Below are 26,108 nucleotides of genomic sequence, written 5' to 3' on the forward strand. Positions count from 1 at the left end.
CTTTCCTTACAGCTTACTCCTGGTTTTCTAGTGTCTTAACTACATAGCCAGAGAGAGAGGGATATATATACATATTCATTAGAAGTCTGCATGGCAAGATTTAAAAAAACAAGACAGACATTAATGTGGAGAGTGTCAACAATTCAAGACAGGAACTATTTAAGTTAAATGATTTAAAGACTGAAATAGCATCAAGCTATTCTGGGGAAGCAGAATTTATTTCTGTAACCCAGATACCTTTCCCTGTATAATCCTGCCACACACTATGTTACTAGCTTGCTGTCACTGTAAAGCTTATTATTATAGATTGCTGGGGATACCTAGAAGCACATAAGGATAATTTATCTATCATGGCATGCTGTATCAGTAAATATCCAGGCTACATCAGTTAGATAAATGGGGGATTCAAAGCTTAAGTCATGAAAAATTTGCTTGTTTACTACTTCTTCCAGAGAGCTTTTTCATACTGCATAACATCAAAAGTCATAGGAAGAAAAGGAAAGCTAGGCAGCAATTCCATTTATTTACAAAGCATGCTGCATGTGAACACAGACATGGTGCTTCTCCAAGACAATGTAACCCAGAATTAAAAAGGGTCTCTCCACTACTTCAAAAAAATTAGCTTGATAGCATGTATTGCATCTGTTCTTTTTTCAGGGCCTAACCAGACAGGAATTGTTTTAATAACTTATATGAGTCATATCAGCTGTTTATTGTTTCCACATAAAGTACAAACCATTTTAAGACTAAAAATTGTAAGTCATATGTGAAAAGAAGCCAAATTTAACCTCCATTATGAAATCATATACATTATACGAAAGAAGGCCCAACATGTATTTCAGATTCATTGCTTATCAATGGCATCCCAGTCTCACATAATTATTTGTAAGACATAGCAAAAGAAAAGCCTTTCAAATTAAACAACCAAGTTTAATTAGTCTACATCTTGACCTGGACATTTCATAGTCATTCTCCAGTTCCCAGTGTTCATTTAAACGTGAGAGCCAAGTCAGATGATTTCTAGAAATCATCTAGAAATTTCTGCACAGAACCTGCAGAAACAGGAAAATGCTAACAGCCAAAGACATTAGTATTCAAATGCATAAATTGCAAAAGCACATCCTCTGCCTCAGGCTTCAGTTAATCACCCTGTGTTGTGATCCATACACATGTGGATCTACACCTATATATACCTGTACGTACGTGTATGTGCGCACACGATTAAATAAGCCTCTACCTTTTACCATGTACACGTAACAGCCTCTACTGAAGTATTTGTGCATGTTTTTCAATCTGCAGAACCAGTATTTAGGCAAATTGCATAATACGAATTTTGGCTGTTTAGGTACCATACTCGCCTTTCCAAGTAATTCTGAAAAGCTTTGCTCAATCCACTTGCCTTCTCTGTGCCTCTGTTTAGGCATCTGCAAAATTCAGAAAACAGCCTATGTTCCCTTAGCGTATTATAAGGTGGAATGTTCAAAAAGTGCTTCAAGGTAAGCAAGCAAGATTCCATCAAAACAAACCAGAAAGCCACAGTAATTTCCTCTTCACTCATACAGTGAGTAACTAATGGTCAGCAGAAGTCAGACCTCTTTCCCAAACACAACTGGCCTCTCCAGGATGTAAGTTTTTACCCTTATTTCCTAAATCAAGGCAATCACAGTCCTGTTTTAGTAAAACACACTCTGCAGAACAACAAATCTATCCTCAGCCTCAAATTTGACACATTCTATATCTAAAAATAATCTAGCTACCTATTTTCTCTTACACAGAATAATTCACTCATGCATTTGGTCATTCCCTGATAATGGGAACAATTTTAGGGTAATTAGTAAGGGATTATCTTTTTTTATTTCATTGCTTGCTTTCCAAAATCAGAGGCAACCCTTATACCAATGCTGTTCTATGACTTTGGTGACTAATGATTTATGAAAATCACATTAAATACTCGCATGAGAGAAGATGAGGTGCAATTATCCTGAAAAGATTTTCCTGATCCAAGATACTTAAGGAATTTGAGTTGCTCTTAAATATATGTTAAAACAGAATAATTTTCAAAGACACACACCATTTCCAAAAGCTTTATTGTAGCCTGTTCCCAAAGTGCAAACTTTGGGAACTTGCTAGCAAGCTGTCAAGACTTCAGAACAGAAAATATGACATGGATAGAAAAATCATATGACAAGCTTAATGGTCTTCTACCCTTCAAGAACAACAGCAAACCCCCAAATCTACTATGCCCTGGAACACAAAAATCATTAAAGCTGGGAAATAAATTTCTCAGGCCAACACAATTGAACATAATCTTCTATGAAAGTGACTAATCTGGGGTCATGTCCATCTTATTTATATTTTTTCCATTACGTTACAATAATTTCTCTTGAATTGGGATGCTAAGGCCATTAATGCATTAATACAGGTTCTTTGAGCAAGCACTACACCTGTGTTCTATGGAGTTTTGTGAGATAACATTTACATTTATATTTTGTTTTATATTCCTGTTTCTTCTCAAATTTGCTTTGTGACATTTCTACAACACAGTTATTTTAATGTAAAAAAAAAAAAAGTAGTTAATTTCATGCATATTCTCAGTGAATTCCACTGAGAATCGATATTGTGGTGTTACTACGAAAATATCATTAGTTATATTTGTTGCTTAGGTATCCAATAAAAGTGTTTAGGAAAATGTACTAGGAATATCTAGGCCAGCATATTTCATAAGTAAATTGAAAAGCATTTTTGGAAAAAGAAAAAAAAAGGAAAAAAGGGCACTTTTATGAGTTTTTGTGTATGAAAGGTATCTGATGACAAAGAGAGAAAGGATATAAATGAATTAAACTTCTTTTTATTTTCATCATTGTAAAAGACCTCGTACAGAGCCAAAAGAGGCTACCTGTTTTACCAACGCCTGTTAATAATGGAAATTCTAAGCAGCTTGAATAAGCTGTTACCTATTGATTTATCCGTTCCTCTGCGTGGCCCAATGAATTAATGAAAATTGAGTGATCTGAAACATAGAGATTGGAAAGACAGGTTTTTCATCATTACAGAAGAAGTAATAGTGGAGAATGACATAGGTATTACCACAAAATATGGAGGCATAGAAGTATTTTTCACTAGTAACATAACAATGAGTGAAAAGGTGCATATCATGAAGAAATACATAAGGAAAAAACCTGTCACACTGAACCAAACAAACTTGGGAGACAAACCCCCACAAACAAGGACTATCATTCACTCAGTGAAGTTATTTTTAGCTTTAAGAAGAAAAACATCAGAAACCTCCTTCTGTTCTTAAACTTTTATTTTCTCTGTGTTATTTGTTATATACAGTTGATAAAAACAAGTGAAGACTGGAGACCTGAGTAACAGGTTAATTCTCCAAAGTGGAATAAAAGGGGGAAAAGGGGGGAGACACCATGCAACAGCAAAGAACTAACAATAATTGGGGAAAAAAAATGGCACAAGTGATGCATTGCATGCAGACAGTGCATGCAGACAGCACACTGTATCTTGGTTACATAGTCAACTTTCTATTCTCATTTAAACAGACATCATTAATAGCTTGGTAAGGTGACAGAAAATTCCTGAAGACTGGCAGAGACAATATCAATATTAAAACCAACCACAATAAAAAAACAGTAATAATTCAATTCTATAAATATGGGGGTTTGATCTCTCAAAGAGCAAACAATTTCAAAAACTTCTTAAGCATGTAGTGGAAGAACAGCTGGAAACTGCAGTTTGATTTAAGAACAGCAACATGGATTAAAGCAAAATACAGCACAATTAACATGCTGCAGCAGTGAACCATGTCTCAATCTCCAAATCTGCCCACGCATGATGGCAGAGATTGAAAATGGCCCAAACTCTAGCACCTGTTATGCTGCATATTAAATAACAACTGTCAAGTTATGATTTTTAAACATAGAGCACATTTTCAGAAGCAACCCATTTTTGTGATCTGCAACTTGCAGTATCCACTTGTGCTGGTTTTGGCTGGGATACAGTTAGTTTTCTTCATAGTAGCTAGTAAGGGGCTATGTTTTGTATTTGTGCTGAAAACAGTGTTGATAATGCCGAGATGTTTTCATTACTGCTGAGCAGTGCTTACACAAAGCCAAGGCCTTTTCTGTTTTTCACACCACCCCACCAGCAAGTAGGCTGGCAGGGCACAAGAAGTTGGGAGGGGACACAGCTGGGACAGCTGACCCCAACTGACCAAAGGGATATTCCAGACCATATGATGTCATGCTCAGCATATAAAGCTGGGGGAAGAGGAAGGAAGGGGAAGGGAGGGATGTTCGGAGTGATGGCGTCTGTCTTCCCAAGTAACTGTTACGCATGATGGAGCCCTGCTTTCCTAGAGATGGCTGAACACCCGCCTGCCCATGGGAAGTGGTGAATGAATTCCTTGTTTTGCTTTGCTTGCGTGTGCAGCTTTTGCTTTACCTATTAAACTGCCTTTATCTCAACTCACAAGTTTTGTCACTTTTACCCTTCTGGTTCTCTTCCCCCATCCCACTGTGAGGGAGGTGAGTGAGCGGCTGTGTGGTGCTTAGTTGCCAGCTGGGGTTAAACCACGACACCACTACTACCAAGTCAATTTGTTACACACTGCAAACAGACCTACTTGGCTTACACTGAGATGATGTCTTTACAAAAAGATGTTATATTATTGTGATGCAATGTATAACAGAAGTCCCAAGTGGCCAAAGTGTTTAACACTGAAGGAAAGAGAAAAGGTAGGAAAAGGGAGCTGCCATGACTGCCCTGGACAGGTATATGCACATGTTCCTGCTTACTCTAATAACTAATACAAGTGCCACATTTGCAATATGGCCAAAGACTTCCAATTAATGCAGAGCTTTAAGCACTACGTAGACTGGGAACACTTTTCCTTGCAGTTGCACTTCTGCCTTCTGAGACTAATTACAACATCACTGGAGCTGCTTCATGCCCCAAACTGGTCGGTCTGTCTGTCTCTCACTAAGTCTAGAATTAACCTTGAAAGCAGACTGGCGTTGTACCTCCAGGAAAGAATTCCACATAAAGGAGAATCAGAGGGATCAATTAAATGTTCAAAGAAGAGACAGAGGCAAGAAAAAGCAGGTGCCTTGGAATTACAGGTTCATACCCTCCCTCCTAAGGCAAACTCCTGAAAATGTCATCCAGAAGCACAGGAAAATTGTACAATGCTCCTTGTAGGATATACCAAGTCAGGTAATCCACATGAAAGGACCCAGCATTGATTAGAAAACCAGCTGCACCAAATGAGAATTTCTCAGGCTGAAAAGTAATTGTTCTAGTACACTATGTACCAGCTTTAGGACAACCTCAGTTCATAAATAATTGCAATGAAAAGGTATAGCCTACACTGAACCTTAATATTGTGTTTTTACAGGGTATGTGCAATATCTACAGGAGTGATCCTGTAAAAAAAAAAAAAAAAAAAAAGAAATTTAAGTGTCTCAATAGATTTAGAACTGAGAACACAAAGACAGAACAACATAATAAGCTTTAAAAGGTTTGTGTTACACTAAAACATTAATGTTTCAAAAATCTTCACTGAACAAAAACTAGGAAATGTGGTATTTGACATGCCGTAGACTCTGAATGGCTAATGGGATGTATGCAGAAACAAAAAAGAACTGAGATATTAAAGGACAAACAGCAAAATGAGCAACTAAGTTGTTTCTATGGTTGCATTTGTTAGTGCAAAACCACCTTGGAGTGAAAATGAAATTGTAGCATAAGAAAATAAGAGCAGGTTAGGAGAATTATCTAACTGCACAGTAAAGATTCTTGTTGGTTTTGCTTTTTTTCTTAATTCCAAACTAACAAGAGTTAAAAGGTCAAATAATACTAAGAAGGGAAAAAATAATTATGAGAGCAAACTTTTAGAAGTGACTTGCTGGTAGCTATATCTAGCATCATCCTCAGGTATACCATCTGAAAAAGCTGTTCCACTTGGGGGGATATATTATTGTGTAATACAAAAATCAGAACTGTAGTAGTTTGTTTCATTTTAAAATCTATTCCTAACCAAAATATGTTTATTGAAAAGACTGCCTTAAAGACATAAGTAAGGGGCAAACAGAAACTCTCTTGTTAGCACCACTGGAGTAGAATTATTTGCATTGAGTAGTACTTGATGTACGGAGCAGAAAAACAGTTCCAAGGACATCAGCAGAGTTATTTCTGTTTAAGAGTCTTCTCTGCATCAAGAAGAGTATCACGATGCTTCGTGAGAATTTGGGTTCATTCTATTCCAGGTTTGAGAAAACTTTAGATTTTATTTCCCATCCACAGTGTACTGTCAGTTTTTATAGCTCATGTCCCGTTACATAACAGAGTGGGACTGACACAATGCAACCTAACTTGACAGAACCTGAGCCATCATCTGTGAAACCTGAAAAAGCACTTTTCTAATGCTGCAGTGACATGAAACATTTTTTTTTTAACATCAGCTTACTTTTTAATACTTAAGGCAAAATCCCTTATCAAATAAAATACTTAACTGACACCCGAATTCTCTAAACAGTGCAATTGCTTTGCCATCACGGTCATTCTCATGCATAGGGCTACATAAATTTTGTACCAGTTTAGCTGACATTTTTGTTCCATGTGTTAGTTCATGCATAATCCAGGGCTGAGTACCTATGAATACACATCACCAACAGCATCAATCACAGGTGTAAAGGTTAGTTAAGAACTGATTTCCACCCCTTTTACTCTATTGAGACCAAGTATTTAGAAATCATCAATGTCATACTGAACAGGACATAAAAGCTTATTAAAGTAAAACAAATCAATATTTACTCCCAAGACTTGTATGTCTGCATTTGTAGCTAATGTTGATTACAGTCATGAAACTCATAGATACGAAACTAAAACCTTACTCAAGATACAAAGCACACATGCAACATTTTGACACACATTTTGGTCTCTTCATATTGCCAGAGTGCCCTTAATCTGTCATCTACTACTCTTGGTGATGGTGAAGCTGATAATGTCAGTAAATTGACATGAACCAGCATTGGTACTGAAGACAAAGTACCGTATGATTTCATTATAAAAATAAGAAGATTCAGCAAGACATTTCTTCATAGATTCACTGCATTTCCTTAAGATTCTGGCGGGCAAATTTAATGAGCTAAAATAGCTCCTGATGATGACTGCTAAAGCCAATCCAAGTAGGAGGTGGTACTACTCTTCCTGGTAGCAAACCACTGTACCAGTTTAGACAATTTTTGACACCTCACCCAAAAGCATGAGGTTCCAGAAGATTCAGTAAGCAGCATAACAGCTTGTAAGCTCTGAAATGGGCAAGTTCTACTCTGCTCTACTGTACTGTTCATCATTTTTGTTTTGTATTAGGTCATACCACTCTCAACTCTCCACACATCAATTTAATGCAACGGTCCAGCAAAAAAAATCTCTAACTATTGACTCTGGGAAGACTCCAATATTCTCCACCAGGTGAGATCAAGTATGCAGTATGCAACTGCATGGTCACAATAAAGAGGAGAACAACCCCCCTCCCCTTCTTGTAGCAAAGACCCAACCCAGTATGGGTGAGTCTGCCATCTGTGAAACCGCCACCTTAGCTGTAACCTTGATCTTTTACCCGATTTAATTCATTGCCTTGCTGTACATGCATTTATGCCAGCACAACCGATAAAATGTAGCAGCCAAGAGAAGGGAAGAGAAAGATGTCTCTGGATGCCAGCACTGGCTTATACCGTGTGTTAAACCACTGCCTTAAAAGCAGACTGGTATGAAATTCAATCACTCGGGATGATCTTAAAGAATAAGAGAAAAGCACCAAGGAGAGGAAAACAGGGTTAAATAGAAAACAAGTGGTAGAAAATAAAGGACATAATGACAACTAGATATCACAAAATAAAAAAAGGGGGAAACTGGAGCAGAAAGTAACATTTCAAAAATGAAGTTATTTGCAGACATACTATTTTAGAAAAATTGCAAGTGAACATCTTTCTCTGCAATTCTGATACACTGACGCAAATCCATATTATTTAAAAATGTTTGACACACTGAATGTGTCAATGTAAGTGCATTTTGTAGGACTCACAGGGAGAAACAAAGTGAGAAACAATACTTCTTTTAACTTCATACACATGATAAAAGTTTAACAGCCCTGCTGTCCATCTATTCTTTTGCAATATGGCTCACTGATACGTTTCAGTATGTTTCATTTAAAATTGCAGTCAGACCACAGAGATCAGCTTTTCATGTTTAATTCCTGCCATGCTTTTCTTATTCTTGGCATGAACCATAAACTCCTGTCTAACTTCTAGTCTAATTGAATCAAAAAGTAATCTTTGATCTTATTCCTATGGGCCCCTATTGCTATTGAAATATTTGATGCTAACGTATTTTTTGTATGGCAATGTTCTCCAAAAATCCTCTTGGACACCTAAAAAGCATGAACCAAATTGATTGTTTTGGTAGAATACATTAGCAGAAGACTTGAACAAACTATTAAATAAGCTCAGATCTACTGAAAACGGATGTTACAATACTTGGTTTGCAAAGATGTTTTGATATCAACCCCTAAAATCCAGTAAACTGGGAATCTGTTGCCAGATCACTGCTTACATGAACAGGAAACTGCTTCTGGCATCCTTGCCTGGTGATTTAGCTGTTCTTGGCATACTGCTTCCACGTGTGGCCAGAAGTCATTTGCTACCTATGACCTGAAAGCACAAACCTTTCTGAGTTTTACCTTGCTCTAATCTTACTTCAGTTTTCATGACAAACCTTCAGTAAATTGCATAGACTAAAGCAACCAAACAGAACTATTTGTGTGGCAACAGCAACAGAAAGGGGAAAAAAACCAAGCCAACAAGCCCAATCCCCAAATGCAAATTGGCCTTGAGTTTAAAAACAGCAAATAGCAGCTAGGATGACAGAATACTATTTTCAAAACTTGGAAAGTTAACTAGGCAGAGATCCTTGAGGAAAAAAATCCAATATGAATTATGTGTAGAAGTACCATTTCCAACAGTGATGCAGACTTTATTACTCAGATCCTTACAAATATCTAGTCTCCCACAGCAAGTGATTTTGAAAATTTTATGCCTTATCACAGTCTTCTAAATATCTGTGAAAGCAGTGAAGAATGTTTCTCTTATATTCACCTTATATTTTTGGCAGCATCCAAAATGACTTTGTAGAAGTATATAGTAGCAGAGTGACAAGTAAGTGGGTAAAAACTGGCCCAGGTACATTCTGAAACTGTGCTATTGATAGAAGGTGGAAATACATTGCAAGAAAGGACTAGTTAGTGGAGGCTAGCATTAGCCTCTCTCTAACCTATGCAACAGGGACCTTTCCTGAAGTTATTTTTCTCCCTAGTGACAGGTGCAACCCCACAGCATCCAGCACTCATGCTTCATAAGAATGGGAAATTCATAAGAATGGAAAAATGTGTACTGACATTTACAGCTCACATAAGATTAATTAAAGCATCAGGAAATAAAACTCCAAAATTAGTCCTGGAAAAGCCGTAGGTGCCAAGCTGCTGTTTACAGACTGAGAGGATGTAATATTTTAAAATTAAAGATTGTCATGCATCATCTACAAGGAGATAAGAGGAGAAATATACAGCTAACTCAAAGAAAACAACACTCAAACATCAGCAAGAACATAACTACAACCTAGATTATTATAGTTTTGTTAACCTTTTCATGGCATTTCAATAGAGATAACATACCACTAACAGAAGCCACCAAACCTAGGGAGCTAGAAGCTTTTATGAAGTGATTATGTTCTCCCTCCCATTTTATTTTCTTAATTTTGTCTACAACATTACTTGTAGCTGTTTCTTAAAAAGCTGTACAGTATTTTAGAATAGTATCTCCACCTCTACCGGTCAAAGGGATAGAAGAAATGTCAGCCAAAGAAAAGAAACACCTGTAGTGTGCTTGTTTTATTTCTTTCCTCTCTCTGCACTCACCCAGAAACTATGGACTGCACTCTAAGCAGCAACCTTCATGAAATCTTAGAGCTATTATTTAGGAAGTGACAGCAATGGTCATCCTATGAAACACAGAGGACAGTCTCTCAACAGCATGCTTTTAATATAAGAACTTAATTTGGTTTAATGAGATCACCCCAAGCCTTCCGTGCAAAACTGCAAAGTAGATGCAAACTTGATGCAATCTTACATAAGCCCAACATTCTCTTAAGATTTAGGTATTTAGCGTTTGGGTGGCTCTTGGGGCTTGGGGGGTTTTTTTTGTTTGTTTTTTAAACTAGAATTTCCTCAGAGCAATCTGAGTCATCAACCATAAAAATGAAATTTAAAAATTCATCTGACAGTGGAGTTCTGATCTTTTTGCCCTCTACACAAATGCTGTGATTTAATATAAGATGCCGCTGCTATCTTTGAATAAGAATGCTTCTGGGTTTTGTGCACAAACTACTGCTGGCATGACTTCAGTATGCTTTACAACACTTACTGATCATGTATGTTAGATTTAGGTAAAGAAACGGCTACTTTAAGGATATTTATCAAGCTTAGGAGTGAGATAAGCAGCAAATGGTCCTTAATGCCAAAAGTAGCTCTACACATGTACAGAAGCAAAGCTTTGAGTTGCACATCAAACTTCGTACCTACTTGTAAACATCAGTGCTTTTCATTCTGTCTAAGGCTCATTTTCTACCTGCATCTCTTCTTTGTGTCTCTAAGTCAAGCACTTACCCTTAAGGTTGTGAAAACTAATGCTCATCACAGAAATATAGATAAGAAGAACAATGGAATAAAGAGAAATGGAATAAGCATTCTGTCTTGGAGAAAGAACAAAATATTCCCCCCAAAATGAAACAAGTTTGTGAATGGATCTGAAAGAGAATTACTGTCATTTAAAAAATTGTATTAACTTTCTGTGTTCTACGTAATGGTTCTACAGCCATTGCAACCTTGTTTCGAACTCCATTTTCTTATTTTTTATCTGTTACTCATTATTCGTGCTATTTATACAATCTATATTGTCAACTGCTTTATTTAATGTATATAAAAATCTTGACTAACAAGATGGCAAAGGAGGGTAGGGGAAATTAATATCCCTAGCAAATAAAATTCTTTAGGGTGTCAGCAAGTGCTGTCAGTCATTTATTTAGGACAAAGTCCACATTCTGGACAAAATATTACTATTTTCTTTTCTGATCATACTGAATTTCCATGCTCGATTCCTAAAGCCAGTGACTCTATTAAGATTGCTCAAGTAGAAAAATACTGTTTACAAGTAAAAGAAACTTGTACTTCAGTTAGCTCACAGACGGGTCTCCATAGAATCACTTTACCCAAGTACTGTTCATTAGAACACTTACCTCATTCCTTGTTTGTTATGTTCTAGAGAATGCTCATATTTTTGTATAAAGATTTCAGTTAAAACAACTGCTGTATTACTCATTTGTATATTGTCTGACTACCAAACATGAAATCTTTCTGACAGTTAAAAAGCCTAAACATTTTAGTGAGTCTCTTCAAAGTACCATTTCAGAATTTTATACAAATGAGTTCTTCCTGGGCTATTTGGTGAGCAATGTCAAATAATACTGAATTATTTTTGCTTTAAGTATTCACAAATTCTTGATGTGAAAATTGTATGAACTTTATAGCCTGAAATAACTTTCACAACTTTGAATTGCTAATTATTTAAATGGAATTTGTCTGGAACAGGTTGGTTTCATTATCTGAAGTTGAGACGTGCATCACAGGCTGTGAGTGGTAGGTCTTGAATTTAAAACCTCTTCCTAAATTGAAGAGTTCCTCCACTGTAATCTAAAGCACAGCAGGCATACTTTTTATCCAAATGACTTGAATCACCATGGGAAAATGTAATGAGGGTTTCCTCACATGAATTAGAGATTTGAAGTTTAGCAAATTCAGAACAAGCACTCCTTGATTTGCTAGCCTTGAGAGACAGTAGCATTCTCCGCTAGTACAACTGCTCACCTAAGCAAAAACCAGATTCACAACCCACTCCTTTGAACTCATTCAATTCCTCTCTGTGCAAAAGCATTCATCCAAGAATTGTCAGAAAAAGCTTTATGCCTTTTTAAAATACAAGATTTCACAAAAAAAGGACAGTACAGAAGATAAGGAGTCCAGAACAGCAACTTGGTAACAATAAATCAAATTGCAAGGAAAAGGTAAGAACCTGCAAATGGAAGAGAGAGAAGATACCATGTTTTTTTCCCTGAAAGTATGCTGGACAAAAGAAATAAATTACTAACACTGAAGAAGGAAAAGCTATTTACTTTGAAGAATGCTCTTTTTCAAGGTTTGCATCTTATCAACAATTAATCAAGATATCGGCTTACTTATAGCATTGCCATAGCCCACATTTATTTCTACTGAATTAAAGAGACTAGCTAAAGCAAAGTAGTATACATAAGCGAGGGAATTAGACTTTCTCCCTGTATTTAGGGGACAGTCAATAGATTCAATAGGTCCAGATTCTAGACTGACACTTATAGCTTACCTTATGTTCTTAGTAGTAATTGGGATCTCCAAACACTACTATTAGAAGGATTTAATAATAAAAGCTAGAATATTCTGTGTATTTTTCCTTACTGTACAGATAAAGATTATATAAAATATAATTTGAGGAAAGCATAGTTTTCCATAATGGCTATTCTATACTGGATTTGCTAAAGCTTACTTAACTTCTTATAACGGGAAACAAACCAGCAAAAAAACTCAGTAAGATATCATTCACTTTAAAAAGCAATCAACTTCTAATATGGAGGGCTCCCACACACAAACTCATTTGAAAAGAACTTACATATTGCACTACCTCAATTATCTGAATTGTTTAAAAACAACTACCACCGATCTTTCCATGACTTTAGCTCCTTTCCATCTCATGACTACTAGTTGCAGCATTTTTCAGTTAAGGTTCAGCCCTCTTGCAAAACCTGTTGGTTTGGGAGGAAGGGGGTTGCAGACTCTCCGACTTTTTCCTTCTGTTCTCCAAAGATAGCTGTACTTCTCACCCTTCCCCTTCTGTGGGCAATATATGCACACCCTGACCAAAAGCTTGTTATTGCATAAAGATTTTCAGGTTATTACGGGCAATATCGGACCAGAATTCAGCTCAGAATGAAAAGGCCACATTCCCCATCTACAACATGAAGAGTCAAGGGTGTAAGAACAGTACTTTCAGAAGCCATCAAGCTGAGCAGGTGTCTCCTACATGAGTCAGTGCTGCTAGTGTAGTCAACATAGTCATGTTTGTGTAACTGCAGATAATTATGTCATTATGAGATATGTGTGCCACACTACTTAGCAGTTGCTAGCGAATCAGTATGCTGACAATGCCAAGCACATATAGCCCTGATCTCCCATAATGTTTTTTTCCAACCAGTCTCTTGGAAGCAATAATTTGAGAAGTGAAAGAATATTCAAAATGAAGTCACTTTGCTATAGCCTCTAGGGGACCTAGGTTAGTTTTTCCCCTATTTAGTGATTCTATAGGACCGTGAAGTGCATATGAATGCACTGTTTCTGTCTTTTTCTGATTGAAGGAAAGCACGTTCACAAGGTTTTTACCTGAACCAATATACAAATAAAAAGTAAATTTAAATATTTGTATTGTGTTACATTTTGTCTACATTTATTATTTTGTCAGCACAGAAATTTTGCTCAACATATAAAAAGGGGTAAAAGCCAAGATTTTTAACTATTCAGGAGATTATGTTGTTGCCAGAATCACTGGCCGAACTAAATGGGGCAGTAGTTACTGCAATGCAAAAAAAAAAAACCCCAAATAACTCTCTTCCCTTCTACTAGGGAATAATTCCTTACTGGAATTATTCTACTGGAATAATTTTCATTTTATTGCACCTAAAATATTGCTACCAACATCTACAGCTTTCTATACAACACCTTATACAAACCATCTAGTGAGATTTACATATTTATACATAAAAAAACCCAACCCAGCTTATGATCAGGACAATAAAATACCATGTGTGTATACAGTAGTGAGAATACCAGAACTGTACCTAGGGAATCTCAGCAGCTCAAGCAGAAGCTTCCTGGGCTTAGGAAAAATGAAAGTGCTTGGAGATGCAGGATATTGGCTCAGACAACTGATAAGTCAGTCCGCATGCAGGACTGCCCATGTAGGTGGGTAGCAGGAGCCTGACAGGACTGGAGCAACTACTGGAAGGGCCTAAGTGTCTGAGAAACTGGAAAGTAACTTGTTACAGATGGTCCTAATGCAGCAAACTGCAACGGAACAGGAGGGAGATCATTGACAAAGGTGTGGCCTCACCTCCTTACAGCCGCATGTCACCACAGGCATGGCGTGGGCCCAACAGCTGCCCCATCAGAGAAGGTAGGGGCTCAGGTGGGCGAAAAGCCCAATCACAATTTCTGCCCCATGCTCAGAAGCAGGCTACAGTGCAGGCAGGCTGCAGGTTAAGCATCCTTTGGCAGCCCTGCTAAAACTGGTTCAGATTTATTCAGCTCAAATCCATTTTTCTCCTACATCAGTTTTCAGCTTTTGACTCTTCCATCCCTAACCATCCCAATGTGCAATAAAATACTCCATTTGCACATATACCCTATTCAATTAAAAATGCAAACAGCCCCCTACATACATAATTGGTCATTTCCGTGTTCAGCTATCTAACTGACATCAGGCACACAACAGGACAGCACTCGTACACATGCGGATCCTATAAGACGTTTCTTTAAGGCTGTTCTTTCCAAAGTCACTGCAGCTGCTTCAGCTGGGCAAGCAGAAACACCAGCCACCACACCGTGGAGGACAGCAAGTTCCAAACATGCCCTAACTCCTGTTCACTCTGTCAAACACCAGAAGACCAGAACACAACTGGGGAGAAGAAAAGCCCCACCAGTCCTACTGCTGTGCTTATTTTTAAAGACACGAAATGGTAAGATAGGATCCTTACAAGAAAGGACCGACTAACGGGAGCTGGTGTGTTCCTGCCTTACCAGCCACCCGGGGCCTGCCTGAGAAGGGCGGGAAAGCGTGAGGAGCAGCAGGGTCTCGCGCGGGCCATCCTCCATTTTGGGAAGCGTGGCTTCGGCGAGCCCGAGGGAAGTACCTGAAAGGGTGAAGTTCCTCTGCTTGGCGCTGGGGTGTGCCGGTGCTCCCAGCAGTCCTCCCGGAAAGCCACTCCGCCGGTCGCGGAGAGAGGGAAAGGCCGCCGTGCCTGCCCGAGGTGAAGAGCCATCCTCACGGCTGCTCTCGCCTGAGGGGAGAAAGAGGGCCCGCTCCCGCCGGAGGACTGGGAGAGGGGCCGCCCTCGCGCCCGCTCTGTGTGTGCCCCTGAGGGGAGGGGAAGGGAGGGGAGGGGAGGCCGACGGCCACTGCGGCTGTCCTGAGGAAGCGGTATGGAAAGCTCCCACTTTCTTGTGGGTGTCCTTTTGTGTCGGCTGCCATATAGTTACTCTTTTTTTCGGGGCTGTGGTCCCTTTTTAGTGCTGCTTTGGGAAAAGTTTGAGAGGAGAACGTACTTTACCTCAGTGACTACGAGGCGAGGGAGATGGAACAGCCCTGCGGTTTGGGGTGACCTTACTTCAGCCTCCTTTTTTACAAACTCCTGGTCTAGAAGAGGATGAGGAATCACTGAAGGTCTTCTGAGGAGGCATTCCTGTTTCTCCCCACTTAGCTGAGGAAGCGCCCTCAGGAGAGGGAAGGCAAAGGATGGAGGTGGGTGCTGAGCAGGTGAAGAAGGGGACAGTTCTGAGCAGTGCTGGTGCACAGGCTGAGGGGCTGCCCGTGTTCAGGGAGGAAGAAAGCATCACAGGGTGGGAAGGCCCTGCATGACCTTTCTCAAGAGTGTAGGGACTGGGGTCCTGTGGTACGCGTACGGTGGAGAAAGTAGAAATTTCAAAAGATAAAATATGTGCGTATGGTTTATATGGAGAGAAATAAGTGGAACGAAAGAACAAAATGTAGGAACAGTGATGGTTTACGACAGATATTCTAAGATGCAGTAATTCCACAAAAAGTTAATGTTTGTGTTTGCCACTTTGTAGACTTCAAGAAAGCGCTTAACATCTTTCATTTAAAGAGTATAAACAACTAACTAAAAGAGTATTTGAGTTATTTAACTTAAATATCAGTTTCAGCGACATTCTTCGTCAGTGTAACTTTTTTCAAAATCAGTTATTACACCTTCAGACTGTATTACCAGACTGCAATTGCCAAAGCTTTTTGTGAATGCCTATAACAGATTTTACTAAACCAAAAATGTCTCGATCGTTCTTTAATATCAGCTGCCATGTATATAACATTCATTATTGCGACAGATCGAATAATGTGGAGATCACAAAACTGCAAAGCGGTAGAAGAGAGCAAATTGGAAATGATTACATCAGATTATTCAGGACTTTATTCAAACCATAGTAAGGGTGACTAATATGTTTTAATTTTGGATCAAGAATGGGCTAGCTTGATCTCTTTAATAGTTTTAATGATCTATAAAAGTCTGTAATTTAAACCATTTAGATTTACTTGAGCGTGTTACCATTCAACAGCAGAGAAATTATGCGAATAGGATTATTGTTATATTAGAAGTGGTGCTAATTTGAGGCTTCTAAGAATACAGATGTACAGCTCAAATGTTGCTTTCTCATTAGCCGTGCAGTAGCATATGACATGAAATAGGTATTTTGTCATCGTTAGAAAAAAAGTGGCTTGAGTTAACAACAGATTCCACATCTTTTCATTAGGGGAGGGGATATACTTGTCAGCAAAACAAAGTGGCTCATAGGAAAACATTAGTGAATAAAAGTAATAAGGGAAAGTTGTTGCCCATGGAAGAAAAAGGGGAAAAATGTGACTCTCAGCTGTATTGTTATTTGCTGGAAACAAAAATGATAATACTACCTCCTATATAAAAAAGCCTGATTTTAATGGGTTACCTCCACTAGTGCAGAAATAATGCAGGCAAACTCCTTGTCATCCCAAGGATGAATTGATTGATTTCCAACTCCAAAAAATAACGTGGTTGTGTTTCAAGGAATAAGAAAGAAATTGCAGCTATTAGGTCTAGAGTGAAAAAGGACTGGGAGATCTGCTGCAGAAACCAGTAACTCAAAGTGGCATGACCACATTTGTTTACTGATACCTGGAAAATAGCTTATTCTTTCTGGGGTCATTTAAAAAAAGTATTTTGCTTTGCGGTGAATATTTTAGTATCAGGAAATGAGCCACAAAGTCATGTTCATTTTGTGTTCTTCAGTATTCTAGCAGAACCTTTCATAAATCTGTTTTGATTTATAAAGCAATAGAACAGTTTGAGAAATGTGCATGCACTAAATATTTTCACAAAATTGTAACCAAGCTAAGCAGATTTCACATTAGTTCTGTTCCAGGCTACTGATACTCTAATGTTTATCCTTGAATAAGCAACCTATTTTAATGAACTCTCACCACACCAGTATTAGCATTGTTTTTCAAGAATGAGTTGAAGGGTGTGCTGGTGTAGCCACTACATCCTGTCCTCATCTGTCCTGTCACTGGGCAAGCATGCATGAGAATTAGGGTTTCCATAGAGTTGACTTTGAGTGTCAGTTTTTAACACTTTAAAGTGTTACTCTTAACACTGAATAGCTAGGTTATCTTCAAGGAAATAAATAAAGGAAAAGAAGATACAAGTATCCTTTATTCATGGATGAGGTTTCTATTTAATTTTCATTAAGATCTTGGTACTCTTTCCTTGATAAAAATTTTTTCATATGCACAAATGCCATTTGGAATACTTGGTAACTAGAAAAAGGACACTATAATTAATGTTTCTTATTCTAATTTAGCCATGGATAGTTTTTAATTGTTCTACAATAAGATGCATTGAGAAAATATGTAATATAATTTAAAAGTACAAAACTGCTTTTGAACTTCTGAAAAAGTCGAAGCATGCTTTTATTTTGTATTTAAGACTGATTTTTCTGTATGTGTACAGTGAAAATATGGATAAATGTAACTTTTGTCATTTTGAAAGCAAATAAGTAATGGAGTACACTTTGAAAACACTTGATGCATCTGCTGTGCTAAATGATATATTTTTACTGTATGGGCACAGCTGTGTTAACTTGTGTTTCTTGATGACTCTTCATTTTGGTAGGATGCTGCTGGCCATTAATACTTCAGCTGCAGTTTTTGATTTCTATTGCTTTTCCCTCAGGCAGAATTAGTATTCTGGTGGACATTTGAGGATATCACTTATTTTTTGTGGAAATTCAGATATGAATTTCCTTAACTGAGGAGACTGTTGAGATAAAATTGTTAGTATCCTGTGTGAACTATGTGATCTTCCAAAACCCTCCCTTAGCTGTCAGCTTCCCTGGATGGAAAATACGTTTTGATAGGGAAGCTCTTGCTCACGGTACTGCACTGTTGTTTTCTTTGTTATTTTTGATTCTAAGAATAAAAGCCGTGTCTCTGTTACTCATGAGATGTTAGGTTTAAATAAGAAAAATGAGGACAAACAGAAAACAAGAGATGAAATATACTTTTCCACCTTTATTTTCATACCAGATCTCCTTTTAAATTGGTATTGCAAGACTGTTCTCTTTTCCTTTCACTGCCATTTTAGATGAATTACCTAGCAGTTGTTGCACAGACATAAATCAGTTCATCATAATAATCTGAGCTCTTTCATGTATTTTAGCAAGCTAATTGCTGTTCCTGGATAGTCTTGAAAGAAACAGAATATACTTTTCGGGTTATTCTAGGAAGGTTATTTTTATTATTTAATTCAGTACAGTCATTCTTTCATATTTGTTGTCTGGACATCTTGAACATGATAGTTTCTCCAGACTTTGTCAGTAGTATACTTAATGACCTTTAAGCTTTGTTGAAGTGTTAGTCTAAATAGATGTCACCTCTTAGCCTCCATTCAGAGTCATTCAGGTGCTGGAATTGATTATTTCACTTGTGATATTGATGGCTTTCTCCCTGACAGTTGGGATGGGTAAGGTCTCCTTCACTTAAATAGTTTGACTAAAATTCTTTTACTATCTCACTGGTAAATATGAGAGAACTATGCTTTAATCTACAAATTCTTCGTATTTTCTATACAGTAAAATATACAACCCTTCACCTCCAAATTACTGAAATATCATTGTTAATTTGAACCAATTTTAATAATATTACTGCAGTTAAACTACACATTATCTCAAAGCTGTTGCACTTACAGATAGCATATGCTCGTTATCCTTGAGGTTATGAGGCCAGCTTGCACCTAGGAGCTCATTTTAGATTAATTTACTCAAAATGTTTTGTTGTTTCCTTGCTATGGGGCTTACAAATCTTGTGAGTTTTCATTGAGGATCTCTTTGTTTTGATGTATGTTTCTGTTTCTAGAATAGTTAAAATAATACAAATATTTATTCAGTTTTAATGTTGCTGCTAGGGTGAAATAAAGCAGTGCTTGGCATACCTTTTTATTATTGTTACTCTGTTCTGAAATGATCTTTCAAGTGGGTGCAGTTTCGGTTTAACACAAGTCCTGCTGTGTCCTCCAGTTTAACCAAGGAAATTTATGAGAAGTGAGAAATAATAAAAGCCTTTGCCAACTCGTTTGTACTGGGATCTGTACTGGTAGCAGCACCCTTGTCTTCTGATCCAGCTAATCTATGTCAGCCTATTGCTCAAGAGTGACCCAGTGCTGTTGATCTTGCTATTGAATTCAGCCTGTTTCAGAATCTTCAGAGACATTTTCCTTTCTGAAAAAATCCTGTTTTACCACTTATGTTTAGTGTTTAAAGAAGAAAAATCAATGAAAATTTAGTAACTTCATGTTATCTTGTATAGCTAAGACTCAGAAATGTCATCTGCAGGAGAAGGCTTATTTTGTTCATCTCTTGGTAAAGATGAGTGTTACTATTCTCTGTATATGACACACTGTGACAACACATTAAAATAATGCAATACATTCAGTACCAAGTGGATTTCTGGTCCAAGTTCATTAATGTATAGATCATTTAAAAAGTATATAGTGTTCAGGATATGTGGTGGTACCTAATTAAAAAAAATATTTCAGACATAGCTATGTTTTAGCAAATTTATTTCCCAGAAGACCTTTTTTTTTTTTTTACAAGGATAACTGTTTTGTGTGTGCTTGCATGTATGCGTAGCTAAATAATACAGTGCAACAGTTTCGCTTGCGTAACTATACAGTCTTACCATGTTATATTTTGATCTCGTATGATGCATGATATCCTCAAATCTGAAATTTTTATCTCTGATAGTCACTGTATGAATATACTACATCACTATAAATTTATTATGCCAATTGTTATCTCCCATATTGGGGAAAATTATTTTTATGGATGGCAGAAAATGTTTTTAACACTTGTACTAATCCTTTCGTTTAGAATGACCTTTAACTTGTATGGTTGGTTTACATCTATTATACATTTCTTGATTCCTGCAGGGTAATGAGTAGTCCCACTTGATCTCAATGGTGTGTCGAGAATGGCTAACATCTGCTCAGCATGAAAGTGGTACAAAGATCACAAGTGACTGTAAAACTGCAGTTACTTTTTATGCATTTATCAGAAATAGTTTAAAACTGCAGAATATGCTAATACAAGATGAATTCTTGTGACTCTGGAATTCTGTTGGAGAAGCTATTTTCCTCTGTGGCTTAGCAACAATATTGGGAAATGCTATTTGGCCTTCGCAAAAGAAAAAGGTTTTAGACTCTGTAATCCCAAATTACATTAAGATGTGAACCTTTTGGCTCCAGTAAAGCTTGTTTTACAGCAAGTTTGTCAAAGGAGATTTTTATTTTGCAAAATAAAATCTGGGCATCCTGTTTTGCCATGGGATCTGGGAATAGTTATTCAAACAATTACCCTGTTGATAAACAATTTTCTGTCTCGTGGCTGAGCTGTCTTTAGGTAATGGGGACTGTGGGATTCCATTCTTTCAAGCTCCCTATTGTGGTTCAGGGAAATCCAAAGATGCTATCTTGTGTGTTTTTTGCATAGAAATTTTATTTAGTGAATGAATGCCCTGACTCTTTACCTGTCTGAAGTAGTAAGCTTGCTTTTCAAATTTATTATAACTTATGTCGATCTCATATTTAACAATTTGATCAATAAATTCATGCAGCGTTTCATGTAAACAAGATGACCTCAATATTCAATAGCTCCCCCCCCCATTTTGACAAATGAAAGGCGTATTTATCTTGCTTTCCTATTTACATAGGCATATTCTTTTCTACCCTTTTTTTCCAGCTTCAGGCATTCAACAGCTGAAACAGACATTTAGAACTGTATAACCAAGGTCTGGGCCTACAGTTTCTAGCCTCACCTGGGTTTTGCCTGCTTTATTCTTCTCACTTTGATGCAAGCAATCCTGTCAAATAACTTCAACCCTGATCCAAGTTCTATTTATTAACTCACTTTAATCAATGTGATGGAACAATGCAAACAAATCAGGGAAACCATGAGGATAGGTTCAGTCTTTTTTTTTTTTAAATGTCTGAATGCTTTTTCTGCCTAAACATTTAATGGGTATTACATAAACCTGAGGATCTTCTGAATTTTTTTTTTCAAGTTTTTCATTTGTCCTCCAAATAAGTGTCTGACTAATATTTCACAAATAGGTAAGTACAGTGGACTACTGCACCTTGGCCAAAACTTACTGCTTGCTTCAGTCTTCGGTGGCTTTAAATATATTTGGAAAAACCTGGATGTAATCAAGCTGCATGTAAAATGTCAGTTCTTCATGGAAAAAAAGAAAAGATCATTGTAATCAGATTTCTTAAAATTCCTTTAACGATGTTTACCTTGCAGAATTCTAAGGACAACGCTCAGTTCTCAATAGTGAGTGGGGTGCCCAGTACTGCTGGTACCAGATAACAAGGTGAAATAAGTGCATGAGATGCACAGTAGGCATGGAGTCCTAGCTAACATCTGCATGAAATCAGAATTTAAAACTGTTATTTGTGCAGAAGGCTATTTTGGATACTGTGAATGGAAAAACAATTCACTGAAAAGCAAATCTTACTGTCACATGAACAACTACTGATTGATAGAATTTCAAGTACAGTTCAGAGAGTAAGGACTCCAAACTGAGATTGTTTTCAGTCTCTGTTGCATCACAGGATTCAGCTTGAGTCTTCACATGGTGGGTAATTTGATAAACTCTGAAAACTGTAGTATCTAGGGTAGATAGAATGAATTGAAAGCATCAACCTTAATTATGAATTTTCTTGCTTTTGTGAGTGTAATTTTTGTAGTTTAATGTGATCACTGCTACTCTTACATCTGTAACAATAACTGTATAGATTAGATAGAGATGTAAGTAGTGAGGAAAAGGGCATTTAACACAATTTATAACTGTCTTATTCAAGTACTTTTTTTGAAGGCATTCTGTCAGAACTGCTAGAAAGCTGAACAAAGAATGCATCTGAGCTGAATTGATGTAGTATGCATGTTGATTACAATTAGAAAACTTTGTGGCTACTGTGTATTAATTGGAACTTCTGCTGAAAATGATTTAATGTGAACCATTTTTGTCAGTAACAGTATACTTGAATTCTCTTGAGCTGTTTTCTTGATGTACGAAGACTGGAATTCTTACTATTTTAGCCATACGGAGCACAATTATCCTGAGAGGATAAAGTGCTTTTAGTATGTTTTGTATTGTTTTTTGGGGAGTTGTTTTTGTTGGAGGGTTGTTTTTTTTTTTTGGTGGAAGTAGACCACCTAATCACTTTGTTGCAACTACTTTTTCATTTACAGCCTTTATTGTTGGAGAATTTGCACAGGGAGTTAATGGAATAGCATATTTAATGCCTGGCAGTAAAGCTGAAGTCTAAATTGTCAAAGATGAAGCTTTTAATGTCAGGGTGACTGCCAAAACAGGATTACTGAGAAGCTGAATGGATTGGCTTGGTGTCCAAAACAAGCTTCTACAAACTCAGCTATGGCATCTGAGGTATAATTTGTGCCTAACATAACTGTGCTGACAAAAGCTACTTGCTTTACGCTTGTACTACCAAAAATAGGGTTGTGATGATGTTGCCAATTACAGCGCTCTTATAATCTCTCATCTTGATCTGTATGATGATCATTTATCACAGATATAATGCGAGCAAGGCCCAAGAATTTGAATACCAGAAACCATATTATTAACTATCTTATGTTAATAGCTTTGAAATATGTTTTGGGGTTTTTTTGATACTGAGGTATATGTGGTTTAGGTATTCCTACTGTTCTATGTGTAGTAATACTACTGCAGTAATAAAAAGGAGAGAAAAAAATTGCAGATGGGACCAGATTGGCTCTATTTTGGCTTGATATTGATCATTAATAGTGATGCAAGTTCTGTGTAACTCTTGTGATGCTCTGTGTAAAGCCATTACACAATGGTTACCATTCTATCTTCAGCTTTCATTAGAATTAATTTTTAAAGATAATTTTAAATAATTTTAAGTACATTATTAGAGGGAACTTGGGAATCCAACAAAATGTTACCATTCTAACCCAGCAATAGTCAAATTAGAACCTTGGCTGTGTAAATTGCAGGTGTAGTAGTCTTCTAGCTCCTTATACTTGAAGTGTTGGGGAAGATAAGATCGTGGTTCTTGCCTTAACTGTTATGCCTAAGCCTTAGGGTTTCCATGTTGTGGAGGAGACATGTATAATTTATTATTGTTTATTATCTATATCCTCTCACCTCCATGACAGTGATATAGTGAGGATGATCAGGTAATTTCAGAAAGAGGTCTAGTTTTCTAGAACACAGTTCTTGCCTCCTAGAATGACTCTCTGCTGCTATGGTCATCAAGCATACTTCAAACAGGTCTAAGGCAGTTTCAGATTATACCTCCAAACCGATCTTGTGACAGATTCATTTTCCCATGGTATCTCTTCTGAACTCTACTCAAGTCATCCCTGATCATGAAAATTATTCAGAACCTTGGAGCTTGTCAGCACAGATAATTTTGAGTCCACTAAACCAGAATATGAAATGCAATGTCCTAGTTACTCTGCCAGCTATCTTTGCCACACACTTTCTGTCTGCAGCAAGGAATCTTGCAAGTAGGCATTCTTGGGTGTGCTAGGAGAACGTATGTGGGGTTGGTACAAAGTGGCTTGTGTGCTGCCAAGGCATGCAATAGTTCACAGCACTGACTGTTCCATGTTAGACAAATCCTGAGTAAATAAAAGTCATTATCAATAAAATGTCTTGACTCACATTTGACATTAACCTCACTAAAATATTATATTTTATGGAAGAATACACTGTTCCTTAAAAAGAAAAAAGAAGGGACCCCCCCCCCCCCCAAACATAGGCCTTTTTGTGGCTTTAATAGTCATAATGTTTTTGTTTTCCATCCCATTAGATATTCTAATGTGGCTAGAAATGCAGTTGGAAAAAATTGCCCCCAAATGGTATTGAACCCTTGAAATCAGAATCTGTATTTTAAACACAAACTGTATACAAAACAGGCAAGACCTACTTACAACATGTGCTCAATTAAAAATGTCAAAATATACACAGTCTTTTAAGAGTTTTATAAAATAATTTGCTTCTAATATGTATAATTATTAACAAATAGTACATAAGCCTTAAGTCTTTGAGAAATACTTTTCCAAGCATGATTCCAGGAAAAAATTTTAATATGAAGATGGTACTTAATAGAACTATCAATTCCAATGATAAATGATAATTTAAAACACAACTCCTTGTGCATTTAATATGCAGAAGAACATTTATTCTTTTTGATTAAAAGATCAGATCTAAACAAGCAATTCCTAGTATAGTTATCTGTTTCCTTTAAGCAAATTTTGATATGTGTATAAATTCTCCAGAACTTGTATACAGCTACACTGCAGATGAAAGGCTTTTTCAGGGGGAAAATATGTTTGCTTTTTAAAGTTGTTCTTTCTACAATATTAAGTAAGCTTGACTATGATTGCTTTAGATTAATGGTCGTGTTTAGTTTATATTCATTACAGTATAAAACCAATAAAGGTTAATCCAGTGGTTGAGGATGCTATATGGGTTTGAGTCACTTCCGTAGTTCAGTCTTGTCATAGCTCTCTTATTTTATGTTGTTCCAGGTGTGGGTTTTAGGTCTGTTAGATACTCTAACTGCATTTACTTGCATAACATATAACTTTAGCCTACAACTTCTCATAATTACAGCATCACTAAACTTGTAAAGAAGGTAAAAAGGCCAATAGTGTCATGTTTTTGAAGAAGATGCTTGAAAGCTGTCTCTCAAACTTACATGATGGCACTGCTTTTGCATGGCTAGATATAGCATAGGACAAGAGAACTAAAAAATGTGTTTGTTTTCTGAAATATAGAAATGTTAGAAACTGAACAACCAGACTATGCCTCACTGTCTTCTGAATTACCTATTTCACTGCAACATCCATTTACAATACAGTACCAAGAAGAACTAAGTGCCAGATCTTGTTTCTACTGAGATTGGCAGGTCAATCTACCACTGACCTTAGGTGACAATTTACTGTTTTTTAACCTACTATTTATAATTAGATTAAAATTATGAGGATTTGAGAACCTGATGAGCATTCTGAACAGTGAAAACTAATGGTAGGCTAAACACATTTTTAGAAATAATACATAAGTTTTTGAGAAAAAAACACAGTCAAAATATCTTGAGTCATTCCAGGCTGTCTCAACATATCCTTCAAATCTGTGTTGGAGTGGAATCAAGTCATAGATTGCATCAACAACCTGGAAATTTAGGGAACAATTTGGATTGATGTCTCCAATTGATAGTGCATGACACATCAAAAATTTTAAGAAAAAGATATTGATCTTGAGGATATGAATGGCAGCAGTGAGGAGATAAGGTTTGTATATAATAACTAGACTGTAGTTTGACACCTACTACAAGAGTATAAAATTGAAGAATGAATGAAAAGCAATTTTTCAGATTAAGATAATTTGACAGAACAGCTGGGAAAAGTGGATCTGTTAGATGTTAATATATAAACTCCAAGTAGTAGGCCACTCAGTGCAAAACACTTTCTACTTCTGAAATGGGTTTGTTAAAGGTGAATAAACCTAGAGATTAGGTGCTGTTAAATTGCTGTC

General features: G+C 37.0%; 1 long non-coding RNA gene across 2 annotated transcripts in view; it reads left to right on the forward strand.

The window, feature by feature from the left end:
- The first annotated feature begins 15,613 nt into the window (after window positions 1-15,613).
- The window catches only part of LOC128146257 (uncharacterized), a 74,434-nt gene continuing 63,939 nt past the window's right edge, over window positions 15,614-26,108 (forward strand). For both annotated transcript variants that reach the window (XR_008236715.1, XR_008236716.1), the window contains exon 1: window positions 15,614-15,722. This is a non-coding gene — a long non-coding RNA (uncharacterized LOC128146257). The remainder of the gene's footprint in view (window positions 15,723-26,108) is intronic.

Source organism: Harpia harpyja, chromosome 9, assembly GCF_026419915.1.
Source record: "Harpia harpyja isolate bHarHar1 chromosome 9, bHarHar1 primary haplotype, whole genome shotgun sequence".
Taxonomy (NCBI): domain Eukaryota; kingdom Metazoa; phylum Chordata; class Aves; order Accipitriformes; family Accipitridae; genus Harpia; species Harpia harpyja.